This window comes from Mesocricetus auratus, unplaced genomic scaffold (assembly GCF_017639785.1).
Source record: "Mesocricetus auratus isolate SY011 unplaced genomic scaffold, BCM_Maur_2.0 Super-Scaffold_100010, whole genome shotgun sequence".
NCBI lineage: Eukaryota > Metazoa > Chordata > Mammalia > Rodentia > Cricetidae > Mesocricetus > Mesocricetus auratus.
Window position 1 is genome coordinate 60,748,767 of NW_024429194.1, and position 18,511 is coordinate 60,767,277.

The 18,511-nt window shown below is 37.0% G+C and overlaps 1 protein-coding gene across 6 annotated transcripts in view; it reads right to left on the reverse strand.

Annotated features, from left to right (window-relative positions):
- Positions 1-18,511, reverse strand: part of Gulp1 (GULP PTB domain containing engulfment adaptor 1) — a 245,834-nt gene that overhangs the window by 70,752 nt on the left and 156,571 nt on the right. The gene's annotated exons all lie outside the window — the stretch shown is intronic.

Consider the following 18,511-nt stretch of genomic DNA (forward strand, 5'->3'; position numbering starts at 1 on the left):
AGTTCACAGGCTGAAATAGTCTGAAGGCTCAGTTGTTATAGGTATGTAAAACTGAGGGCCTGAGTTCAATCCATGGATCCCACAAGGTGGCAGGCAAGAGCAGAAGAGTATCGCTAACTTCAACGTGCAAGCAGCAGCATAAATGACTGGGCTATATAACAAGATCTCACTGTAAAGAGGAACAAAGAAATGGATCTCCGAACCTGTCCTTGGGTCACGAGGGCTTTGACCACATAAATGGTGCACATTCATGCCACCTCTCCTGAGTAAGAACACAGTGTTTATTCTTACTGGAGGATGTAAAGGTCAAGGTATATCTTAGAAGTCACTAATCCTGCACCCACCAAACATCTAAATACTTAACCTTGGCCTTTCTAGCCTAAGACTTCAGAAACGATAAATTACAGTGTTGTGAACTTTTCCTTATAGCAACACTAATGGACTAAGAAATAATAGGAAAATTTCATTAATATACCCTTTATTGATATTGCTATTGTTATTATGGTTTTTTAATTCTTTATGAGCTAGGGTTTCATGAAACCCAGGCTGACCTTGAACTCACTATCTAACCCTAGTGGACCTTTATATTCCCAATCCTCCTGCTTTTTTCCCCTAACTGATAGGATTGTAGCTACATACCACCATGCCTGGCTATTATACCATATTTTAAAAAAATCTTCTGAGAAGCTATAAGCTATGAATATTTTTAAAAACTTATGAGATCATTAAACTATTGCAAATTAATACCTATTATACAAGTAAAGATCTTATTTTCAATATACAGTAGCCCTTTCTTGTGCTGCACATGGTGAATGTTGTTTTGAAATAAAATATTTTGCTTCAGGGAAATGGTTACAAGGTATATTCTATACATTTGTAATTGAAATAGATAAATTTTTCTATCAATACAGTAATTAATATCTGTGTCCACGTGGGTTTGAATTATATACATCAATTTATGGAAAAAATGAATAATGATTAAATTCATATAGCACTCATAACAAACACAATAGATACTATTTATGTTAATACTGAATCCAGGATGAAAAATAGATTCTGATAAATTGGGCAAAATGACTGCTTAGCATCTAGATGGAATTCATGTTTTTCTTAGGAGCTGTCTCACTAGGAATGAGATATACCATGACAAATTGAACAGAGCCATCATCCTTCCATGACCATTAGGAGCAACTCTTTTCCCCTCTCCCTCTTCTCACGGGAACTGTTATAGTTTTAAAATCATCCACTGCCAACTACTAGCATGAATTGGTCCTTAGCATGCCAAGACTTTTCAGTTTACTATGACGCTAACAGGGCAGCAAGAGATTATGTATGAAAATAAGAATGAATGAAAACAAATGTCCTTTCTGAAGAAAACAATATTTTGCAATTAAGGAATTAAAATATGAAACATTACTTAGGAATCATGAGCGTGTGTTCAGTATTGGGGGGGGGGCTGGAGTGAAGGAAGGGATGCTTTCCTAGCTCATGCACCTGGAGAGGCTACACACACAGGGAATTTGCTCTTCTCTATCATGGCAATAAAGTCTTGAAGACTGTTCAAACTACTCATGACAGGAGAAGAGCCTGTTGCTGCATGAGACATAGGACCATCCCTCTTTTTACAAAACAGAACAAGGGCCACAAAGTACTTCAGAAATTGTCTGACTGGATGATCATGCCATCAGTTCTTTTGTTCCCATTATTAACTTTTCTGTCTGTTGTATAATGCAGATGAAACATCTTATCAGGATACAGGCCCTATTCACATACAGAAAGGAGTTCTCCTAACAGCAAGCCAAAATAGATAGATAGATAGATAGATAGATAGATAGATAGATAGATAGATAGATAGATAAAATCATGTCCTGTACACGAGTATAATTGCTGATTGCTACCTGGAACCTCAAGAAAGGTATTCAATTTTACTTAGCCTCAACTTACTTGATTGCAAAATGAAGTCATAATAATAACTAATAAAGGTAAGCACATATGGGGCTTTCATAATGGTAGTAGGAAGCTCATAGGATTGTCAGTGAAACAGATATTAAACACGCTAGGGTAACTGCCTACCATGAGACCAATTAGGTATAATCAGCTAAGTTTCTGGTAGGATTTGGTACTACCAAGAGCATAATTAGACTTTATGAGTCAGCTGAGACCAATACTCAATCTCTGCAAACCTTATCCAATTTAATAGAACCTACAGGTTTGAAGTTCTTCTTTAATTAATTAATTTTTATTAAATTTTCATTTATTTTACATTCCGACCACCGTTTTCCTTCCCTCCTCTCCTTCCCTTCCCTTCCCACAGCCTCCCCTCTAACCACCCTATCCACTCCTCCTTCTTCTCCATTCAGGAAGGGGCAGGCCTCCCATGAGCATCAAAGCATGGCCCACCAAGTTGAGGCAGGACCAAGTTTCTCCCCCTGCATCAAGGCTGAACAAGGCAACCCAGTATGGGGAATAGGTTCCCAAAAGTCAACTTAAGAGACAGGGATAGGCCCTGATCGCAGTGCTAGGAACCCCATAAACAGACCGAGCTACAAGCAGAGGGCCTAGGTCTGTCCCATGCTGACTCCCTAGGTTTGGGTTCAGAGTTAGTGAGCTCTTAGGAGCCCCACCCAGTCGCTGTTTCTGTGGGTTCCCTCCTTCATGACCTTGACCACCATCACCCCTCCCCCGCCCCAGCTCTTACAATCCCTCCTCCCTCTCTTCAAGGAGACTCCCAGAGCTTGGCCTGGTGCTTAGCTGTGGATCTCTGCATCTGCTTCCATCAGTTACCAGATGAAGGCTCTCTGATGACAACTAGAGTAGCCATTAACCTGATTATAGGAGATGCCCAGTTCAGACTACCTATCCAAGATTGCTAGGAGTCTTAGCTGAGGTTATTCTTGTAAATTCCTGGGAGTTTCCTTAGCACCAGGTTTCTCCCTAACACCTAAATGGACCCTCCCATCAAGACAATTCTATCTATCATTACTCTCTCCCTCCATTCCTTCCCAACCCACCCAACCTAATCCCTTATGTTCCCACCCTCTCCCCAAGTTTACCCAGGAGATCTCTTCTATTTTGCTTTCCTAGGGAAATCCATGCATCCGTCTTTGGGCATTCCTTGTTACCTAGCCTCTTTGGGATTGTGAATTGTAGCCTGATTATCCTTTACTTAACAGCTAATTTCACTTATGAGTGAGTACATACTATATTTGTCTTTCTGGGTCTGGGTTATCTCCCTCAGGGTGATCGTTTCTAGTTTCATCCATTTGCCTTCACATTTCATGATGTCATTGTTTTTAACAGTTGAGTAATACACCATTGTGTAAATGTATCACATTTTCTTATCCCTTCTTTAGTTGAGGGACATCTAGGTTGTTTCCAGGTTCTGGCTATTATGAATAAAGCTCCTATGGACATAGTTGAACAGTATGGGAAAATAGTGGTCCCCAGCTAAGTGGCTACAGAAGAGCAAATATATGAGGGCAGGGAAAACTAGGATAAATTACTTTCCAAATGTGACTTTTTAAGCTCACATGAACCTTCAGAAAGTCTTGATGGTTGTGCACCTGTACTATGTAAGTAAGGGAAATCTTCCCAACAGTATGGGGATGGCCTCTTACACAACCAGCTAGTTGTTGTCACTACAATGTTGTTGTCCTCAAGGACTTGTTTATATATGTGACACCAGGGCAATGGATTCAGTTCCTGCAATTTTCTTTTCAGCCTCCTCAATCATCATTTTTGGACTGTCTGACACTTATTAACACTGTCACAGCTGGTGAACAAATGGAAGAATCGAAACTCACACTTCGCAATTTGTTGCTCATTATCAGCTTCCTATAAATATTGGAGGGAACATGCTATCTACTATTGGAATATTGGTTTTACTGTGCATTTCATTTGACCTTCAAATACCAAAAAACATCTTTCTCAGTGCTTTTCAAGAACACTGAATAAGTAATGCAGATTTCTGGACTCCTTCTTGACTTACTAAAGCAAAGAGACTAAACCAGAAAACATTTTAAAACTACGCACAGGTTTAAAGCGCTAACCATTCTCAAACATTTATGTTAGCAGGTGTGCAGTAACATCATTCTAATAAGCAATGAAAACAGATATGTGACTGAGAAATGGTGTCACAATCACTGGAAATAAATCCAGATTGAGATGCTTAATTATTTAGGACTATAACTGAGGATCAAGTAAATGCAGATTAGGCCCTTTCCCACTCAGGTACCATTTCTTATCTCAGTCTGTAGAAGCTAAGGAGGTTGATTTCTGCTTCTCTGAATCTAAATCTCCTAGGAAGTAATTAGCTATAGTTGCCATACCTGTCATCATTAGTGAGCAATTCTGTCACAGATAAAATCTGCCTAGACACAGGGCAGGGGGAGAAGAGACTGTGAATGTCTATTCAATTTACTTCTATCGTTTCATAATGCTGAATCTTAGAACGAATGGTCCTGTTATCAAAATGTGCAAAGAGCCAAGGACTGATCTCCTAATGAATTTACTGTAGTCTAAAAATCCCATCTGTACTTGTGGCAGTGGCTGATACTGTAGAAGCTTTCCCTCATAGTAGCAATTTCATATCAAACCAGGAAAAACAGGAAATTCAACCTTTAATAAAAATAAAACCATGCACAAACAATAGTACTGACGTTATATTAACTGAACTGAATTACTTTAAAGGAGGTACCATTTTCAATTTATACATGTAAAAATGTATAAACTAATAGAGTTATGTGAAATTACAACGTTCATTTCCAGTTAGTTTGCCTGAGCTCGTAAATCCATGCTTTTTGGATTAAAACAAAATTTTGCAGATCCAAACTTATTGGATCTGGTGTATTAATAGTAGGACAGCCTTTAGCTATTTCCTTACATCACTGAAGGTTTTATTTTTGCCTTTTAACGAACACAAACCTACTTTACTACTTATTCTCATCTTGGGATGTTTTCAAATGGAAGATAACAACTTCATTTTCTGAGAGTTTAGGGCATTAGAGATGTGTCTTAAGATTAAATTAGGATACAGTCAGTAAGTGAGATAATAAGGTTACAGGAAGGCTCAGAGAGTATGAATGATGAAGTACAACCATTCCACCTGGTGACTGCAGCCCCATATTTTTATCAATATCCATTGCTCACAGGTAGGGGTGACCAATGATTGACCTTCTCTGCTTTTCTACCCTTGCCATTTTAAAATATTTTTAGTTTGTTCAGAGTAGGCTGTTCTATTTAATTTCATCACCTCTTATTCATTCTTGCTTTCTTCTGAAGCACTTGGAACATACCTAGATTCTGCCTCCTTTCCCAGCTGAATCTCTATGATCTGTGACTTACTATACTTCTCTGGGCTTAGCACACTTACCTTGTATCCCTTGCCACCCACCTCAGTTTTTGAATTAAGAGTATCTGTGACCTCTATGCTTAAGCATTCTATCCCCATTCTTATAACTGCATACTAAAGTTCTCCAGTTATTATTTTAAGTTTTATTTGTTCTTTAAAAGCTATAACGGAGGCATTGGACAGTGAACTAAAATGCATAGTTAGTACTTATAGCTTGTCCTGCCCATTTCCTTGGGTGGACCAGGAACCAACAAGATTACCACAGTGACCACTGATCATTAAGATATAAGCATTAACACAGGGGTTCAGATTTGAAGACAACCACTATCTGACCCTAACTGTCAAAAGCTAATGGTCTAATGACAGTGGCAACTCATAGGTTCCACATAACCCAGTTGCTGACCTTCATGCCCATGCACATAAGGTCATAACTAACTGAATTCAGTGGATTAAAAAGTATTAATTAATTAAAAATTATAAAATAATAACATGAAGTTCAGAGGGAAAGGTGATTGGGAATCATGTAGGTAGTTCGAGTGGGTATGAGGACAGATATGATCAAGATACACTACTCTGAAATGTCTGAACTTCTAAAAGAATAAATAAAAATAAAAATGAAAACCTGGATATCTTCAGAATATAGTTATAAGAATGAGGATAGTATACATAAACATAACAGATCACAAAGTATGCCAGGAGAAGACCTGTAGTGACCCACAGGCCACTGAGATTCAGCTAAGAAAAGTAGTAGAGTCCAGGTATGCTCACAGTATATGCAATGCCTTAAAAGAAAGCAAGAATGAATAAGAGATGAGACAAAACAAAAAAAACCTACACTGAAAAAAATATTCAAAAGGACACAGCTGGAGAAGCAAAGAAGGCAAACATGAACCACTCCTATGAGGAGAGCTGCCATCAGGAGGTAGAATAATTTAATTTCATTATTAAGAGACCACTCCCTGACTTGGAGAACATAAAACCTGGAAAAAGAAGAGAGATAATAACAGCATGGTATTTATTGCAATAGCATATTGTACAACAGAAATGAATGTGACTACACAAACGCAACACATGGATGATCAGCAGGTCACCAGTAGCATGAACTGCCAACCAGCTACTGGCAAAACAGCTACAGGTAGCATCAGCTACCTTGACTAAATTCTGACACATTTTGACATGGAATATATTTTTCTGGTTTTTGTAGGATTTCTGAGAAATATTGATTTGTGATAAAATGGTCTTTATGAAAGATTAAAAAAATAAAAAATAAAAATCCATGATTTTATCACATATATTCTCAGGAACACTATCCTATACCTGGTTCTTGGTGGAAGCTTCATGGAAAAGGTGAAATACACAAGTGATTCTCAGAGACAACACAGACGACATGGGCAGATAATGAGGAAGTCGAAGACAGCAAAGTCAATAATGGTGGTAGAGAGTGTTTGGGAGTGGTCATTCACCTTCTTCCTGTAAAGCTTTGTGTTTCCTCCAGAATTAGCCTACATAGTCTAGAAGCATGTGACATAGATTGTCAATGAATCCATCATCTTTCCATAAATATTGGTCTAGGAAGGGTACAAAACCATTCCAGTTCATTAGCACTAGTAAGGCTATGTTCATACAAGTGTGTCTGCTATTTGTGACAATATAAATCTGATACTGCCAGAAATGATGTAGCAAAATGAGGAGTGAGGAAACTCAAGAGTCATGCTGATGATGTCAAGTGAACTCTGAAGGGAACTGTCCTATAAGCAATGCCTTGATTTCTTGTTCATGTCGACAATGCACTCAGCAAATTAGGATGCCACCATCTCTCAGCTGCAGCTCTGCTAAGATGGGGGAAATAAAATTAGTGAACAATGCCACACGACTGATCTGGGGCATGATTATGTGATATCAACAGCTTCTACTAACAGTGTGTCTTCAGGAATGAAGCATGAGGCTAGAGCTCAGAAATGAGCTCTAGGGGAAAAACATTAAGACATGGGAAGTGAGCTAAGTCATAAGTATGTGAGAGCATCCAGCTAGACCAGAAGAAGGTAGCACCACACTTGGGAGGTTAAACATAGCTGTCTTCAATGCAACCAGAAAATAGTTAATAGTCAAAAGAAGGAAAACGTGGAGGCCCAATGAAGTCCTGTTCCATAAAAACAGAAGTTATTTGGAAGTAGAAAAGGATGAGCATCCTTACTGGTTATCAAAAGCCTTGAAACTATAAACTCACAACAGAAACACACTCAGCAGGTTGTATTTAAAGCACGTTAACAATAATACGAAAGAAAAAGAGTCTATCAACTGCAGAAGGCTTAGGAGGGGCTTAAGAGGGTAGCAAAGGGGGCTACAGTGATGAAATGGGGGTATGAAGGTGATATAATTCTGTCTCAATTGAAAACATTTTAAAAATATAAAACCTCTTTCACAGCAAACTGTAAAAAACAAAAAAAACTTTTAAAGTTTAAAAACTATATACTATATACCACAAAAAGTGACACAGAATACTCAACACTAAACATAGTCATTATTTTGTTAAAACTTAATAATGAAGTATCAGTTGTCCCTAAAGAAGATGAAAGGCTCCATTAGTGGCAGTGAGGTGGAAGAGTAAAGTGTGGGTTTTTTTTCCACAGAAAAGAGAGGAAGACTGCTTTCCAGAGACTAATGTTCTGAGGAAAAACAGATCCAGAAAGACAGGTGTCAGGCAGATATTATGATAGAAAATATTTCACAGAACCCTGCATTCCTCAGGAGTCTTTTAGTAAAGTTACTGCTTTTCATTTTTTTTTAGAAAAAAAATAATCAAGGCCTTGTACAAGAAATGGTTCTGAAAGGTGGTGAACAAGTGTTCAATTCGTTGTTCAAAATAAGAAATTACGCTTTCACAACTAAATGTAGTATATACGAATGCCAACAAGACCAAGTAAAATGATCATGGAAACGGGTGCAGAGAAACTGGACACTGACTCTCATGAGAAGCAGGGCAGAGGCTGAGTCTCAGAATCACTTTTTATTCACTTTCCAGTAATCTTCACAGAGCTAAATATTCACTCTGACAAAGAGATGCATACCTGGAGTTTAGTAACTTTGATTTTTCATTGGAGAAATCAAGTCACATGCTTTTATTTTAATATTAATATAATTAACCTTATAAGCTAGTTCTTTCTGTATGTCCATTCAGCCTCAGCTTCACTTTCCTATTTACAATTTGTTCCATGTTACAATTTTGTTTTCCAATCATAGATATTAACAGTCTTATTCTCCTTGTTCTTTGTGAGGGTTAATGAGATGGTTAAAATGTTGTGTACAAGGACACTGCTAAGAGTTATTCACCTATGTTTAATGTCATTTCTGATTCATATGCCCACTGTTGCACATTTTTAAGAATGAAGTTCTTGAAATATCATTAGCTTAAAGTTAACACTGGGTCATTTCTGCCTGGTAGGATTAGAAGCAATATATTAATTTTAATACTTCTGTGCTTTTCTGCACTGCCTAAATTTTAATCATTAGTATAGTATGTACCATATTCTGGCACACTATTATAATTCTGAGGAAATATAACCCATTGTTGACCTCCTAATGTAAATGTCTGATTTGCACATCCTTGGCATTTTATTCTCTGCTCCTCAACAGTTTCTTAAACTGAGGTTGCAATGCTCACATTGGGTGTTTAGATCTTCAGAGGCTTCCATTCTTTCTGTTTTGATATCTCGACTGGGCAAAGGTGGATGTCCCACACTATCTGACCTACTAAAGGACTGACATGGAGTCTACTTTCACTTCCTTGATATGATATGAAAAGTTCAGAGAAAATTTACTTAGTTCCCACAAAAGGAAAAGAAGAACCAATGCTAGATGGTGATAAATACTTTCCCAGAAACTGAAGAAACGGGGACACAACAGATTATTTTTAAATGTAAAATAGATGTAATATTCCTTTGGATATGAAGTTTCCCATATTGTATGCCATTGAAAGAGAGAAAAATAAATAAATTCAATGTGATTTAAAAATATTTGGTTACTGCCTAAGAGATAAAAGATAATTTTCTCTAAAATATCTGTAAAACCTGTTGCGAGGACGATGAGCTGAGACCTGAGTTTGTCTTCTAAAGAACTTTGAGATGCCTGGATGAGCTGGCCACTGCCTCATCTCACACTATGGAAGCAGCACAACAGGGAGAGTACTGGAGGGAACCTACCCCCAACTGTCTTCCTAATCAAGGCAGTTGTCCCTTGATGTCCATCAGGAGGGGTGCAGGACCCAGACAGCTGCAGTTATCACTCAATTTGTTCAGGTAAAGAGGCACATGTATATCATGCATATATTCCTCCATGTCTTGAACTCAATTTAGATTACATATATCACAACATAATCTAATCGTTATAGAAAAACTTGGCATTCTGAACTGTTGTGCTGTGAGCATTTTAAAAAAAATAATCTATGTATTAGCACAGTTTCCCCCAAATATTTTCCTTCCTCTGTTGACTTAATCCCAAGATGTGGAGTCATGGGTATTGAAGTAGACTATATTTGAAATGAGGTCATGGAGTTCATTAAGGATGCTGACTCTGCACTCAATTTCTATGATTCTCCCGACCCACATGTCTCCTGTGTATTTTACCTTCTGTGGCAACTCCTCCTTCTCTAGCCTTACTTCTCATGTCTCATTTCTGTCACAGAATTCCCCGGGTTTCTGCTGCTGCAGATGCTGATTTTAGCCACTCATCAAAACAACTCCTGAAATAATCAAGAAAGCCTCCAATGTCTTTGACCTTTCTCAAACACTGCCCCACAGTTTCACTTTCTGCTCAGCTCCTTGAATTCACATTTCAAGCTTTAGAATTCTACTGCTTGACCTTTAAGGATCAGCTCAATTTGTGCCATTTTCAAAAACATTTGTTCACGAACAAGTTTCTCACTCTTTCACAAAATGACAGGCATACCCAACCTTCATAAGATGCCTCTTATAACTAGGTGTTCTCAAACAATTATGGAAGGCAATGAGCCACACAGAGACATTTTTTTTTGGTTTTTCGAGACAGGGTTTCTCTGTGGCTTTGGAGGCTGTCCTGGAACTCGCTTGGTAGTCCAGGCTGGTCTCGAACTCACAGAGATCCACCTGCCTCTGCCTCCCGAGTGCTGGGATTAAAGGCGTGCGCCACCAACGCCCGGCACACAGAGACATTTTTATAGAGATATTTTGTTAATGGATGTATTAAGTAAAATCACAGTAAGGAGAAGAAAATGGGGACTAGATTATGGCCTCGGTGCTAGATGTTAAAATGACTGAATACATCCCATTTAGTCTACTGAGTCACTCACAACTGGTTGGGCTTAAATGATAACCTCCCAAGCATCAATTAAGTCAGGTCAGGTCACAGAAGGAAAAATATGCAGGAAAAAAATTGGTTGGGAAATGATAGAAATGACAGATAGAAAAGACAGACATGTATGCAGTACTCTATTTTGACTTAGTGTTACCTCATCTCCCAGCTAAGTAAATTAATCTCCCTGACACTGGGAACAGTATACTGCAATGGAAAGAAAAATGGATACTGGATAGGAGACCTGTGTTTTGCATCTAACTTTCTACTATTTTCCTCTGTCAACTTGGAAAAATTATTTAAACTATCTGAGTTTCAAGTAACTTTATCAAGAAAAAAAACAGAACTGAGTAAGGAACCCAATATCTTTGCATCTATGACATCCGTGATATCTTTTTTTTTTAGAATTTTTAATATTTAAATTGGAAACAAGGTTGCTCTGCATGTCAATCACAGCTCCCTCTCCCTCCCCTCCTCCCATGCTGCCCCCACCAACCCCCCAACCCCCTACCCAATCCCCAGTGTGATATCTTTAAATAAATAAATTATTAAAGCAATGCCATAGTGAAATGTTGCAGCAAATAACTGACATTAAACCTTTTAATTCTGTTTCAGTTTCTAGTAACTTTGGGTCACTATTTAGAGTATTTTCAAAGGCAAAATAATAGCATAGAGTAACTGAGCTTTAAAATTATGTTCACTAATTATTTCAGTCATGAACTTGGTGAGGCACTAAGTAGTAGTCACTTTAAAACAGCTGAACTTTCAGGAATTCAACCAATTGTACAACTTTTCTGAAGATCTGAAGCAATAAGTAGTCTACTGTCATTACTGTTTCTGAATTTGCCTTTGCCTCTTACAAGCACACAGCCTACAGGATCATTGTTTAACAACAAATGTCCAGGTATATTATGATGTGCATATTCATTTACAGTGTTTAGTATTAAAACACATTAATAATGTCCCATCACAAAGCAGGGGTGGGGGATAACATTGTAGATTTCTGCACTATTTTTAAATGTGTGCCAGTGCTGCTATGTTACATAAAGAACATAATATATGACTACAGAAACAGAATTACCTAGGGTTATTACAGAATATTTTCCCAATGGGTAAAATGAAATAGCAGTTAGTTCATATCATCATCCTTGCATTTTCAAGTGCTTGGAATGAATTTATTTCATGCACTAGCAACACTAGAGGCCAAATCTAAACTTCTGGAATTTTTAGGAAAGCTTTGTACAGAGCTGATTTTTATCATTGACTCCCATGTTTTAAGTAAAATTTCATAGTTGATAAGTGAAATAGATTAAGAAAATATTTCTAAGCGTTGCATGCTAATTTTTAATTTTTCTTGTACCAGAATCAGAAAACTTGAGAACTCTTAAACTACAAAATTACTCTAAAATGTCTTACAAATTTAGAATTTTGAACCATTTTGGGTGTTTCAGAAATATATTACATAAATGTAATCTTTCCATGGCTTTTAATGGTCTAAAACAGTTCAAATCTGAATATGCTTCATGCACATTTCCCTTTTCTTTGTTTGATAACAGTAGCAGACATTATACATTTCTAGGATATGGATTTTCTTCAATGATGTTACAAACCACATTAACATTTCACAAATGCTTAATGTATAACGTATTCTTCAGAAACAATCTAGGCATTAATCAGATTATTCAGTTAATTTGAGATCTTTCTTTATCATGGCTCATTAGTCCACTTAATGGAACAGTTTTCTCTTCATTAACTTCTAGCATGCTACTCCCTAGTGCATTCTTTAAAAGTCTACATGTATTTCATTTCACTTCTAGATTGGATTTTAAACACAGGAAAAACTTCACAAAATATTTTGCTTCAGAATGTAGTTGTGGGAAACTCAAGATAATGTCAAGGTATAATCATCACAGTGTGTTTCTATAATGATCTGTCAAACATTTTCTTTTATGTAAATTTACCAAGCTAGAAGTATTCAATCTCTTGTTAGCATGCAGGAAATGTCATTCTCTCCCCAGTGAAACTCTCAGGGTGGCTACTATAAACTTTCACTGGTGTTGCAGTGACAAGGAATTGAAATGTTTTTTTCTCTGTTTGTTGCATAATAGTGAAAGCACTAAATTATTCCCAAGTATAACAAATAGAGCAAATTCAACAGTTGACAGAACACTGTCTATAATGAAAATATTACTAAAAACATGATCCTGGCATATCACATTAATGCAATAGTGTGTATGTGTGCATGTGTATACATATGTATAGAGAAAGACAAATAGACACACATATGTAAAAATACATGATGGATGCATGGTTGGATAAATACATAGATAGACAGCTGGATAGATAGATAGATAGATAGATAGATAGATAGATAGATAGATATACATAGACACATGGAATTATATGTTGTGCATCTATGCTGGTTTGAATCTTACAATAAACTATAGAGATTCATGTAATTACGAACCTCTTCAACAAATTTACACAGAAAAATTACATCAATATGTTTTGAGTTAACAAAGCAGAAATTTCCACCAAGATAGTTTGCACAAAGTGGCTACTCCAATTACTGCAGCAGGATTCATTCATTAACTATAACCACAAAATTTTAATAGCAGTGGAGTTTGGGGAGCATCACATTCAACAGTAATTATTCATTATAAAATAAAATATTTAGTAAATGTTCTATGTGAAACATTTGTCACAAGTCTTCATCCAGGAAATCATTGTTACATGAATAGCATAGTAAACTGATTAAATAAAACTCTGGCCATATTTCACCTTCAGAGAAAAACAACGTAGCATTCCTGTCAGAAGTGGGAGGACACAGAAATGTAGCTTCCTTATGGGTGATACCTTTGAAAGATTATGCTTCAATGTTCTAATTATAGCAATGGGTGGTGAATATAAAATCCATCTTTAGTTCCTGACAGCCTTATTTTCAAAATGTGTTTAGACTATGACTCTTTTGCAGCCCCTAGACTCAAGCAGCAATTGCATCTGGCCTGGATTCAGAGAATACAATTTTGGTTCCTTAACATCAACTTTAGTTAACAATTTATCCCAGAAAGCAGGCACACTGTAATACGGAGAACTAAGGAGTCCAAGACAAGGGTTACAGTTTGGGGCTAGCATGGTATAAACAGTGAGTCCCTATGTCACAAAACAGCAGAAGGAAAGGAAGGGAGGGGGAGGAGGGAGGAAAGAAGAAACACCTAGACAATGCACTAAGTTGTCAGATCTCATTGCTTATCTACATTTTTTGTACATTGTCCATCACTCTGTATTTCCATGAGTATTTGAAGAATCATTGAAAGACACTGTATTCAATGAGGGCATATGATTAAAATTGTTAACCATCTCTTCTACTGTCAGTGTACCAGCGTCTGGCTATAGTGGCACATACTTTTAATGCCATCACTCAGGAAGCAGAGGCAGGCAGTATGCAGGTATCTGTGAGTCCCCGGACAGCTAAGAAAATATAGAGAGAATGTGTCTAAAAATTAGAAGCTGCTTAAATAGGCAGATTTTTACTCAATTATTGATTTGTACTTTAAATTAGTTAAACCTGGTCAAGTCCAGTGTGTTGAAAAACAGGTTACAGGTCACAATTATTTGAATATTAGCTTTCAAATTCTTTGACTATAGAACATAATTTTGTAGAGAAAATACATACTTGCCACATGCCTTCTGAGTTTCTTTCCTTTTAATATTTACTCTATCTCTAAAGGCAGGCTTCCAATGATCTACACTATGTTGATTTCATAACATATTTTTCCTTAGGTTATAACCTGTAAACTAAAAGCATTGCTACAGAGTACACAGAAAATATGATAAATTGCCAGTGAACTAGCACTAATGCTGTCACTACACATAAAGAAAATATCAAAACTAATGAGCCTTACTGTAGACCGACACTGTTGTCTGATGCTTATCACCTGATATTTTTGCCACATATGTATGTCCTATCATTCATTAAATTTATTACTAATCCTTGTACCATTAAGATGACTTCCTAGGAGGCCTAATGATCTCTTCTTCTGATCAAGATGAATTCTCATGTAACTACAGAGATCATTAAAATATTCTATGTTCAGTTTATGACTTAACTGATTCTCATACCATCCAAGTGTCTTCTCAATTTCCCTTAGTTTTGTCTGTCTTTAGACTTATAGCCAGCAGTCCTGTATGCAAATTCACCAAATTATAATGTAAATATTCAGTCAAATTCTAATCTAGATATTCTGATTAAATTATTTTGTAGGAGTGATTAATGCCTATAATCAATTGATACTTTATATATAAGACAATTATTTTAGATAGTCTAGGCAGGTCTGATTCAAGCAATTGAAAAAATCAAGCAATTGAAAGAATAGAGATGAAATCTGTGTTCTTCAGAGAAAGAAGGGAATTCCACCTGTGGTCTGCAGGGTGAGCTCCTGGCAAGAATTTCCCACTCATTTCAATGGTCCATCATGTGACTTCTCTCTGTCTCTCTGTCTCTCTGTCTCTGTCTCTCTGTCTCTCTCTCTCTGTCTCTCTCTCTCTGTCTGTCTCTCTCTCTCTCTCTCTCTCTCTCTGTCTGTCTGTCTGTCTGTCTCTCTCTCCCTCCCTCCTCCCTCCCTCCCTCTTTCTCTCTCCCTTTCTCAATCCCTGACTCCCTCCCTCCTTGCCTGCTTCAGTCCTTATCATTTCTATTTTCTTAGTTAGGGATTTATTGCTGTATAAAACACCATGACCAAAAGCAATTTGGGGAGGAAAGGGTTTATTCCATCTGACAACTTTCATATCATGCCCCATATCATAAGGGAAGTCAGGGAAGGAACTCAAGGCAGGAATCTGAAGTCAAGAAATGAAACAGAAGCCATGGAAGAATTCTGCTTACTGACTTTCTCAGTTTGCCTTCTTATATACCGCAAGATTAACTGCCCAGAGCTGAGTCCATCCAAACTGAGCTGGGTAGTCCTACACTGATATTAAACAAGAAAATTCCCACCAAACTTCGCTATAAGCTAGATTTTATACAGCTTTTTTCTAATTGAGAATTCCTCTTCACAAAATATGTAGCTTGTGTCAAATTTACATAAAAGTAGCCAACACAATCCTAATGATCTGACTTGTAGTATGCCAGCTGAAGCCCAGCTCTTATCACATAGAATGTGTACTTTACTCATTATGTTCATGCTAAAATCACTCTGTCACACACTTGTCAGATGGAAACGACACAAACCCTGTTTTAAACTTTGGGAATCCTACCTCACAAGGGTGACTTACTATTCTCTGAATCTCTACAACTTTCCGTAATTGTCATGTGAAGGGAAGAGAACATGGTATGTGGTGGTCAGTTTTTGTCCAGTTGACATAAACTAAAGTCCCCTGAGAGAATCACCTCCAAGAGACTGACCACTGTGTTACATAACGCTGTGTTATGTTTTCATGATTAATGATTGACATGGGAGGCCTCAGCCCACTATGAGCAATGGCAGATCCAGGCAGGTGATTCTGGGGAGTACAAGAAAGTAAACTGAGAAGGATAAGGAACAAGCCAATAGTCTACCATTGTCTCTTGCCTCTTGGTTCCTTGTGTCCCTGCCCTAGCTTTACTTGATGATGGGTTATAACCTACTAGACAAATAGCCCCGTCCAAGTTGGTTTTGTTCAATGATTTATCACAGCATTAGAAACCAAACAAAGACATGTTGTGACAATTATGGTGGCTATTTGCTTCCTTATGATAATAGACACCATACAAATATAAACAATCTTCTATAGAGCTCTGGAATATGCCAATATCCAGTAAAGCTTTATACATAATAGGTATTTATATAATGAATGCATAACATATTATTATCATATTTGGTTTTAAAAAACACAAAACTTTAAAGTCACACAGACCTCCGTTTTTCCAGCAGTCTCATTTTACTATCTCTGTGACAACAGGCAAAGTATGTAGTGCTTTACCATTTGTTTTCTAACCTATAAAGTGATGAGAATATTGTTATTCAGTACACAAGGCCACCATAAACATCAGTAATAACAGAAGGCATGTAAAACACACCAGTGCCATGTCTCCAGTGTCTACGTGGGTTAAATGAAATATATTTCAGTGATAATGCTCTGTATTGATACATCAATCATTTATAATATAAATCTACTATAAGGCTGTCACCTTGATAAATTTTGAGAAGAAATTATGTGTTCATGGTCGCTAATATTTACTGGGTAGTTATTTTATGTCATATGTTGTTTCAAGCTTCATTTACACTCTTTAAATCTAAAACAACTCATGTAAGAAAGTGCTATTATTGACTTCCTTATTCTTGAATGCATAGCACAAATATAGAAAATTAAGTAGATTGGTCAGTGATACAGAGCTAAACTTCTTAGTTAGGATACCTCCCCAGGCAGTCTAGTTCCATGTTCTATAATCTCCCATGCTATACTAAACCACCTCCTGTGAACACAGGCTGACTTTTCATGTGGTATATGGACTAACAAGAAGAGAATACACCTCTAAAAATAGTTCCACTAAAAAGATAAGGCACTACCGGGTAGGAAACTGAATGTTCTTCAGATTGCAGTAATGCTACTTAGTGCAAACATGATACACATTCTCACAGATGAGGTAAAATGTGACAGAGGAAACCAACCTGCTTTCCCATAATAAGCTACATGAAGAACAAGAGCAGAGCTCTACCAATGTCTGTAATAACACCTAGTCAGTATTCATTTATTAAACAGCGTCTCTGTGATGGGCACTGTTGCTAAAGCCTTATGGAATGATGCTGGCCCCTGTGTGGGAAGTGTTCTATAGTTTTCCATTAGTGTCAGTAACTTTACAGTTATTGTCTGGTACAGCACAAGCAACTGACCCTGTCTACATACAGATCTCCATTGTCACATTAACCCTGCAGTACTAAAATAAAAAGGTAGTTCTAATTAGAATGGAGTTTCCTAATACTGACAAACCAGAGTTTCAATATGATGCATTTTAATTACAAAAAGTGAAACAGCCTTGATTAGTTTCACCTAAGGGATGTAACTGTACTATGGCTGTAAAGCCTGACTGTGCAGCTGAAAATAATAATAGCTGTCGTTAGTGATATGTTTCCTTATATATCACATGCTCTTTATGATTAATACTCCATAGGGTAGGTAATAAATTGTTTCTGGTTTGATAACTTTACATGACAAGTGACAGAAATCAGCCTCCATGCCAATTTTATATGGAAATTAATAAACATACAGCAATTTCAGGCATATTTCTGTTGCATGGAAAGGATTAGAGCATCTTCCCTATGAAATCACATTTTTTCCTGTCACTAACAAATCTTGGTTCTGAGTAACACATTCTGGGGTAATTTCTTCCTCAGGGCTCCACACACTTCTTCGGGCCAACATGGACCTGAACCAGCCCAGTGTAGGGTTCCCACTGTATTTTGCTCAATAAATTTTTTCATTTTTCTAAAATAATCCCCAAGTCTATGCTTATTGTATCATGGTGTATAGTTTATTAATATATAAACCCTTAAGTTCCCTTTTAAATAGTAGAGTTTCCTACTTCCAACATGTTTTCAAAGTCTAGAAGTCCAAGCTTGCCTTAACCCCATATTTAAAGTCTCAAATATTACATTTGTTTCTGTCTTTTCAAAATTTTGACTCGGATTTCTCTAAGAACAAGTTGAGGTCTTTTGCTAACTACAAAGTCTCATCTCACTTTAATGTACCTTTTACAAATTACATCCCTTCAGGACAATTTTAAACAGAAGATCAAATCTTTAAAATGATAGCATACACATTAATGCTTCTGTTTCTTCACCAAAACACAATGATCCA